The sequence below is a fragment of the Sorex fumeus genome, unplaced genomic scaffold (assembly GCF_029834395.1).
Source record: "Sorex fumeus unplaced genomic scaffold, SorFum_2.1 ptg000095l, whole genome shotgun sequence".
Classification (NCBI taxonomy): Eukaryota; Metazoa; Chordata; class Mammalia; order Eulipotyphla; family Soricidae; genus Sorex; species Sorex fumeus.
The window spans coordinates 18,533,258-18,541,833 of record NW_026606152.1 but is presented as its reverse complement, the minus strand read 5'-3'; the positions used below and the strand labels follow the sequence as shown (position 1 = coordinate 18,541,833).

General features: G+C 40.4%; 1 pseudogene; it reads right to left on the bottom strand.

Moving 5' to 3' along the window:
• Nucleotides 1–867: 867 nt before the first annotated feature.
• LOC130040987 (uncharacterized) lies at nt 868–964 on the bottom strand (annotated as a pseudogene).
• Nucleotides 965–8,576: the final 7,612 nt, after the last annotated feature.

Below are 8,576 nucleotides of genomic sequence, written 5' to 3'. Positions count from 1 at the left end.
GGTGATCTCGGCTCTTTTTGGAACCTGTTTTTTTTTTTTTCCTCCGGGATCCCGCACCCTCCATGTGTTCCTTCTCTTATGCTGAACCTATTTTCCAAAATCTTGAGCTCTAATTTATTCAGGTAGGCCCTTTCTTTCTTCCTGATGAAATCTGGCAGAGCTATAATCTTTCCTCTTAACACTGCTTTTGCTGTGTCCCACAAGTTATGGTAGCTCGTGTCCTCATTCTCATTTGTTTCTAGAAACTTTTTATTTCCTCTTTGATTTCTTCCCTAAGCCAACGGTTGTTCATTACTTCCCTTAAAGAAAATATTTCCTTGCTGAGCTTCAGTCTGTTTGATCTATCGAGAAGTGACAAAGAAGTGTTGAAATCTACTACTAGTATTGTGTTGCTATCAATGTTTTTCTATAAGTTTATTAGAAGTTGTTTTAACGTATTTTGCTGGTCTGTCATTAGGATCATATACATTGAGGAAGGTGAGTTCTTTCTGATGTACATATCCCATGATCATTAAGAAATGACCTTCACTGTCTCTGATAAACTTTAGCCTGAAGTCCATGTGGTCTGATACTAGTATGGCCACTCCAGCTTTGTGGAGGTGATATTTTCTTGAAAACTTGTTTCCCAGCCTTTTACCTTTAGCCCATGGGTGCTTTGATTGTTCAGACATGTTTCTTGCAGGAAGCAGAATGTTGGGTTCAGTTTTCTAATTCATCTTCCTATTCTGTGCCTCTGAATTGTCACATTTAGTCCATTGACATTGAGAGAGATTGTTGTTTTGGGGATTTGTGCTCTCTTTATGTAGAATTTTTGTACTTCTGGGGATTGTATTACCTTAAAGTAGACCTATTCATTCTTCTTGCAACAAAAATATGGAATGCTTTACAAGTTTGCATGTTATCTCTGTGCAAGGACCATGCTCATCATTGTATCATTTCCATTTTAGTATATGTGTTATCAAACCTAGTAGGAGTAAATTTTTCCATATTTTTCGCTTCTTATTACTTTGAGTGTTGTCCTTCCTCACTCCTATGGCAGACAATGATTCCTAATCAAGGAATGTATTTCAAAGCAGCATGAATAAATAGATTTAAAACTTTAATGTCCCAGAAATAAAAATATGGTTTTTAGTATATTATCGTTTACCATACCCTAGGCATCAGTTTTACAAAATAATTCTTTTGGAAGATGGTATATGAGTTTGTTTAATGCTGTTCCCTGAATCCTTCATTAAGAACATTAAAATAGAGCCTTTTGCTGTTCTCACCTCAGTCCTGTGTACATCTCCAGGAAAAGGTGGATGGTGTTGTCTGCACTTTGACCACTTTGAATGTATGTAGGATTTTTCTCCTGAAGGATGAGGTGAGGATCATATTGATGATTTCATTCCACCTTATTACAAGTTCAACTTGAACGGAAGGTGAGACTCATGAGGCTCCTATAAAGGACAGAACAAAGGGTCTCAGTGAAGTTTAATGGCCAACTCACATTAACAACATAGATGACTCAAAGTAACCTGTGTGCATCTTTGTGTATAGTGAGTTTCATATCTACTGATAGTGATTTTCAGTCATGACACATGGGCAAAACAGACCTGTAATTAAAAATCTAGTTCTCTGAGCAGAGTGGGGTCTCTGAGGTGATTGAAAAAGTGTGTAGTAATTTATTACTAAGCACATAAGTATTTTGAATGATGTGTACTTTTCGATCTAAAATTAATTCCAAATATGTCTAAAACGACAGTGTCCTGACCTCGGACATGGCTTTCCTCACCGAGGCCCCTTGGAGGTGCTGGGGTGAATTTCCCTCACCGACCGGATTAGAGCCCCGGCAGCTGAAGACCTCTGCAACCAGCCATAGGTACGCTTAAGACCACCCTTCCCAAGCTTGAAGGAGCGTCATGCATGAAGGAACTGAAAGAGGAACCCAGATGTGCGGGACTGGGGGATGAGAACTCCATGGCTGCTCAGATCAAGACTGTGCCCCCTCCTTCCAGATCCCCCATCTTCTAATAATTAAGTGCTACAACCACGAACTGCCCCTGGATCCATGTAATGCCATCAATGGCCAACATCCAGAGACTGGATCTTATTTAGAAGACAGCAACTCTGATTTTCCAGTTCTCACTCTCAGAGGACCTGGTAGGCTTCTGTGAGTATTTTGCCTGCATGGCGGAGTCTTTGTTTCTGGTCACTGTTTCTTTTGAGGTACAGAAGCTGCTTAATTTAAGATAGTCCCCTTTGTTTATCTCTGTTTCCAGTTGCTTGGCAAGTGGCATGTTATATTTGAAGATACCTTTAGCTTCAATGTCGTGGAGGGATTTGCCGACCTTGTCATCAATGAACCTGAGGGATTCTAGTCTGATGTTGAGGCCTTTGACCCATTTTTATCTGACTTTTGTGCATGGTGTTAGGTAGAGGTCTGAGCCATTTTTTTGCATGTAGCTTTCCAGTTTTTTCTGCAACGTTTTTTCAGGAGGACTCTCTTGATCCACTTCACATTTCTTGCTCCCTTATCAAAGATTAGATGATTATATATTTGAGGGTGTGTGTCAGTATATTCAATCCTTTTCCATTGGTCTGCAGCTCTGCCTTTGTTTCAGTCCCATGCTGTTCTCATTATTATCGTTTGTAGTAGAGTTTGCGGTTGGGGAAGGTGATGCCTCCATTGTCTTTTCCCCTATTCGTGTGCGTTTGTTGTTCCATGTGAATTTCAGGAGTGCTTGATCAATTTCTTTGAAGAATGTCATGGGTATCTTTATAGGGATCAAGTTGAATTTTTACAATGCTTCGTGGAGAATTGCCATTTTGACAATGTTAAATCTCCCATTCCATATGCAGTATATATGTTTCCATTTCCTCGTGTCTTTTTTAATTTCCTGATGTATAGGTCCTTTACCTCTTTAGTTAAGCTGATTCCAAGGTTCTTAATTTTCTGCGGCACGATTGTGAATGGGATTGCTTTTTCATGTCACTTTCTTCTCTCTCATTACTTGCATATAAAAAAGCCATAGACTTTTGGGTATTGAGTTTATAGCCTGCAATTTTACTATAAATGTCTATTGTCTCTGGGAATTTTTCGTAGAGATTTTAGTATTCTCTGAATATAGTATGATATCTTCTGTGAATAGTGAGAGATGATTTCTAACTTTCAAACATGAAAAACCCTTAATATCTTTTTCTTATCTATTTTCTCTTCCAAGTACTTCCAGTACTACATTGAACAGAAGTGCCAAAATTAATTTTTACTTAGCACATTCTGTCTGTAAATTTCTATGCTAAGAACTGTGGAATAAACAGTGATATCTTAGTAATTTACAAGTAAATTATGAAGACAGATAATTTAAAAGAATTTCATTGTATAAATTTCCAAAATGTGTAGTTTTTATTAAATATATTAATAATAAATCGTAGGTCTTGATTATACCATGAAGATTATTTTCCTGTTAGAAGTTACCCTTCTAAAATGCAAGAAAGAGACACATTTTGAAAATGTTGATTATTCGTTCATTAATTCAAAGAATATTTGTTAGTCTGGTGGTGCAGTGCCTGCAGGAAGTCAACCTGTACCCTCAGGTGAGTACATCAACAGTCTGATGGTGTCTTCATGCTTCCTGATAACCTCAAATGGCCACTGTGCCTCTGGCTGGCTTCCAACAACTCAGGACTACATTTCCCGAGAAATTAAACTCCCAAAAGATATGTGGGAGCCATGTTCACAAACCACCCCTGGCTCAGCTATACAAGCTAATGCATTGGTTTTGTTTCAGAGACCCATAGACAAATCTGGAACATATCAACAGCCACTGTTAACCTTGGACCTGCAAAAGGCTGAACACACTAGGGTAAATCGGAGGGAGGCAGGTTAGTTTGGTGCCCACCCAACCAGAACCCAGTGCAGCCACTTTCTCCCACAATCCAAAATCGCCACCATGCTCTCCTCTGGTTTCCATCGTCTCAGGATGGCTCTCACTGAAATATAAAAGCTGAAAATTCGGATATGCGGGTTTTGTGACTGAAATCTCCAGGCTTTCTCTGGGCAGAATGGGAATCCCACCCCCACTGCCCTGTACTTATGGAAGCCTCAGCATTCATTTCCATACCTCAAAGCTACTCCAGGCTTACCTTCCTGATAAAAATGCTAAATTCCTTGAACAAACATGATGACCCCTTAGTACCTGTACGAGACCCTTAATGCACAAACTAAAAAGGAGACAGAGAGAAAGAATTAAAGAGCCTGCCATAGAGACACACTGGGGGTGGGTGTAGGGTGTTGGGGGATGTCTTTGGCATGAATACTGTAATTGCAGCTATGTTATGTTTTAGAATCAGTTCATGCACAAGACCTCAAGAGGAGCAGTGGCAACGTGCACCAATGTTGAATGGATAATGTTTCAGGAGCTTACAAGGGAGATGGGAAGATTTGGCATGAGTAAAGGGAAGAAACAGAAGAGTGAAGTACTAATAAGTATCATGAGAAAAATGCAAGGGAGGACATTTCCTGGCAAGTGTCACACTAGCACAGCGGGTAGGGCATTTGCCTTACAAGCGGCCAACATGGCCGACCCGAGTTCGATTCCTCCGCCCCTCTCGGAGAGCCCGGCAAGCTACCGAGAGTATTTGATATGCCAGACACAGTAACGACAAAGTCTCCAATGGAGACGTTACTGGGCCCGCTCGAGCAAATCGACGATCAACGGGAGGGCCTTTACCTTTTTGGGCCTTTACCTTTCACATTTAGTAGTAAAAAGGTAAATTTGATGGTTGTATTCAAAATTTACTTTAACGATTAGAATTACCAAGAGATACAAAGTTACAAAGTTGCTCATAATTGAGTTTCAGTCATCTAATGTTCTAGAACCTTTCCAGTATATTGGGACATTTTTGAAGGAATATCCCTGGTGCGAAGCCTAGGGCATCTGAATCTTCACACATTTCACCAAATATATGATCTGTACTCACATGATTTACACTGTCTCCCCTGCTCTTTGATTTATGTTTTCATGCAATATTTCCTTGTGAACCTCACCTCAAGTGAGGCTCCCTATTTAAGACAAGTACATGTTTCTGGGGCACTACATATTTTTTGGTTGCTGGGAGAGTCTGTAAAGCAATGCTCAGGAGGTGTGGGGGCCCCACAGACAATTTTCAGAAAACGTGGCTATGGTGCTTGGGGTCCTCTGAGGCTATACAGCCTTTGATACTCTGGCAATCAGGTGGTGCTGGGAGTCAAATTGAGTGAATGTGAGACAAGTTTCATAAGCACTACACTATCTCGTGCGGCCCTGGGTATTAGATTTCTGTCAGCATTCTGAGGTCCTCCCTTTTGTCAGAAAGCAGAGACTTGTGCAGGAGAAAGTGGAAGAGACTTTAGGGTTTAGCTAGGTTGACTGAGTAGCTGGTGATACCATTAAGATTGGAACATAAAGTAAAAATAAAACAAGAGCCCCGTGCCTTTTCCCGCTGAACTCGACACCCTCCACAGGAGTACACCTGCGGGGAAAACCTGCAGCAGCTCCTTTGGACTATCCATCACCTTATCAGACCCTCCCCTCCAGGTGCGTAGAGGGAGCACCAGCCGGTTCACCACTCCTCCACTCCTCACCCCCAGCCCCCCGCCTTTTCCTGCAAAACTGGACACCCTCCAGCAGGGGAAACCTGAAGCAGCTACATGGGATTTTCCATTGCTCTTCTTCATTCCAGGATCCTGGGTGGGAGTGACCCTGGGATCAGAAAAGAGAGCCAAGAAAATACAAGAAGAAAAGAGAACAGAATTTTAAAAAGCTACAAAAAGAAGATTCACAAATAAAGGATTCAGTGGATGAAATCAGAAAGTTAGTAAGTGCCCTGAGCAATAGGATAAGTGCAGCTGACGAGAGGATCAGCGAGCTTGAAGATGAGCAACAGAAATCCCACTGGGAAGAACAAGCAATAGGAAAAGACCTCAAAATGGCTCTAAGTAGAATCAGAGACATAGTGGATGACGCCACGAGGAACAACATTACAATTATTGGTTTACCAGAAGGACAGGGAAACAACCCCAATGAAAAAGCTAGAGTAAAAGAAACCATTGCTGAAAAGTTCCCAGAGTTAAGGAAAGCAGACATCCAGATCCAAGGAGCCAGAAGGGTACCAGCTAAAAGAGACCCCAGAAAAAACACTCCAAGCATATCATAGTCAGAACGATGGATGCTGTGGACAGAGACACAATATTACAAGCAGCAAGGTCAAAGAAGGAAATTACATACAAAGGAGCACCCCTTAGATTCACAGCAGACCTATCAGTGGAAACCCTCAAAACCGAAGGCAATGGTTGTATATAGTGAAAAAATTCAAAGAAATGAACGCCTCACCGAGAATACTCTATCCAGCTAAACTCTCACTCAAATTCGATGGAACGATGCACCACTTTTTAGATAAACACAAACTCAGGAACTTCATACACTCAAAACCAAATCTAAAAGAAGAACTAAAGGGGCTCCTGTAAGAAAAGAAGGAAAACACGTGTAAACACAAACAACTCCTACAGGAAGATGGCAGAAAACCCCATGACAATACTCTCCCTTAATGTCACTGTCTAAATGCACCAACCAATAGACACAGAGTGGCAAAATGGATCCAGAAACTGAAATCAGCATTCTTCTATCTACAAGAAACTCATCTGAACAATCAGAGCAAACACAGACTCAAAGTGAAAGGATGGAAAACAATCCTGCAAGCAAACAGCTCCATCACAAAAGCTAGGATGGCCACACTATTATCCGACAACATTAATGTCAGGCTGAAAAAAGATTAGAAGGGACAGCCAAGGCCACTTTCTCTTCATCAAGTGATACATACAACAGGAAGAAATCATACTCTTATATGTATAAGTACCTAATGAAGGAACAGCTAGATACTTAAAACAACTGCTAACAGATTTTAAAGAGGAGAGTGCTAGCAACACAATAGTAGATGGAGACTTCAACATCGCCTTATCACCTCTGGATAGATCAACAAGAACAAAACTCAGCAAGGAAACATTGGCTTTGAATGAAGAAATAGAAGAGAAAGGACTTATAGACCTATACAGGGCTTTACACGCCCCAAAGAAAGAATACACATTCTTCTCCAGTGCTCCTGGAACAATTTCCAAAATCGACTATGTGCTAGGCCACAAAACATACCTCAATAGAATCAGGAAGATAGAAAGAGTATGAACAATCTTTTCAGACCATGATGCACTGAGGATAGATGTGAATCACACACAGACACGGACAACCAAATCGAACACCTGGAAAATAACCAAGTCACTGCTGAACAATGTGTGGGTCAAGAAGGACGTCAAGGAAGAAATCAAAAGATACCTGGAAACAAATGAGAACGAAGACACGAACTACCAGAGCTTATGGAATGCAGCTAAAGCCCTATTAAGGGGAAAATTCATAGCTCTGCAAGCATATCTATGGACGGAAGAAAAGATGCACATAAGCAACTTATTTCACAGCTCAAGATCTTATAAAAGGATCAAGAAAAGGAGCCTAAATCGGACAGAAGGACAGAGATCATAAAACTTAGAGCAGAAATCAACGACATGGAAACCTAAGAAACAATCCGAAAGATCGATGAAACCAAGAGCTGGTTCTTTGAGAAAATAAACAAGATAGATAAACCACTAGCATCACTCACAAAGAAACAGAGAGAGAGAAAACTAATAAACCGAATCAGAAATAAAAATGGAGATATCACAATGGAAACCAAAGAAATTCAAAAGATCATCAGAGACTACTTTGAAAGTCTGTATGCCAAGAAAAAAGAGAAGTTAGAAGAAATGGATAAATTCCTGGATTCCTATAATCTCCCAAAAATGAGTCAAGAGGATATAAAATACCTGAATAGACCTAGTCATAAAAATGAAATTGAAACTGTAATTAAAATTCTTCCCAAAAACAAAAGCCCAGGTCCAGACGGATTCACTACCGAATTTTTCCAAACATTTAAAGAGGATCTACTGCCCGTCCTCCTCAAAATTTTCGAGGAAATTGAAAAAACAGAAACTCTCCCAAACAGTTTCTATGAATCCCATATCTCTCTAATACCAAATGGAAACTAAGACACCACGAGAGAAGAAAACTACAGGCCGATATCACTGATGAACACGGATGAGAAAATTCTGAACAAAACACTAGCAAAGAGAACTCAGCAGCTCATCAAAAAGATCATACACCATGACCAAGTGGGATTCATCCCGGGGATGCAAGGACGGTTTAACATTCGGAAATCAATCAACATAATCCATCATATCAACAAAAGATAAAAATCATATGATCATATCAATAGATGTAGAGAAAGCAATTGAGAAGATCCTGCATCCGTTTATGATGAAAACCCTCGCAAAATTGGGGATAGAGGGGACTTACCCCAATATAGTTAAAGCCAGCTACCACAAGAATACAGCAAGCATCATCCTCAATGGGGAAAATCTGAGAGCGTTCACCCTAAGATCAGCAACGAGATAAGGATTCCGACTCTCTAAACTGCTGTTGAACATATTACTGGAAATACTAGCAATAGCAATTAGGCAAGCAAAAGAGATT